Source organism: Mesitornis unicolor, unplaced genomic scaffold, assembly GCF_000695765.1.
Source record: "Mesitornis unicolor isolate BGI_N332 unplaced genomic scaffold, ASM69576v1 scaffold34416, whole genome shotgun sequence".
Taxonomy (NCBI): Eukaryota; Metazoa; Chordata; class Aves; order Mesitornithiformes; family Mesitornithidae; genus Mesitornis; species Mesitornis unicolor.
The window spans coordinates 205-940 of NW_010192274.1; the positions used below are offsets into that span (position 1 = coordinate 205).

The following is a 736-nucleotide window of genomic DNA, read 5'->3' on the forward strand; positions in this document are numbered from 1 at the left end:
GCAGTGGGTGCAATCCCCTCCTCTGGCTCTGAGGCGCTCACAGGCCAGGCCAGGCCAGCCCGCACCGGGCCTGCCTTCTTCCCCGCCCCTCTTCATCTGCGGGGCAAGCGCCGAGTCTAACGGCGAGATTGGAGACAGCGGCTAACACACCGAAAATGGGATAATCCTCGTAACGCTGCCGCCTGCATAAACCTTGCTTTTAGATGTACACCATAGCGACCGACAGCGAAGCACACACGCAGTGGCAACACACGAGGTCATCGCCAACGCCGACCCCGACTGCGCGCTAAGGCGGCGCGCATGCGTACTGAAAAGAACTGGCGTGAGGCTGCGCACGCGCAAGTACAGGGGCGAGGATTAGGAAGCGGCGTTTTCCGCCCCGCCTTTTGGCGGTGTTTGGGCACGTCGCGTGCTGCGGAGCATGCGCGCGCAGGGTCGCACTCGGCCAGGCACCGCGGCGCGAGCAGGGGCCGGAAGGAGTCGAGCGGGTTCAGCCGCAGGGGCGAAGGGGAGGGGGTCGCGCAGGCGCAGTTCGGTCCCTCCGCAGAATGTTGTGAGGGGGGAGCGGCGGAGGACGCCATCTTGGTGGTGCTGTACCGGGAGCTGCAGGGAGCGGGGCTCCGCGCCGAGCCTGTCCTAGTGGTGTTCCCGGTGGGTGGATGGCGTGAGGGAGAGCGCCCGGCTTCCCCGGGGCGCTGCGTGCAACTGAGGGCGTGGGGTTGGCGCCGTGAGCTGC

General features: G+C 67.3%; 1 protein-coding gene across 1 annotated transcript in view; it reads left to right on the forward strand.

The window, feature by feature from the left end:
• Positions 1 to 567: 567 nt before the first annotated feature.
• The window catches only part of RBM12B (RNA binding motif protein 12B), a 6,506-nt gene continuing 6,337 nt past the window's right edge, over positions 568 to 736 (forward strand). Inside the window, exon 1 of the mRNA XM_010187026.1 lies at positions 568 to 651. The gene's annotated coding sequence lies outside the window, so the exon portion shown is untranslated. The remainder of the gene's footprint in view (positions 652 to 736) is intronic.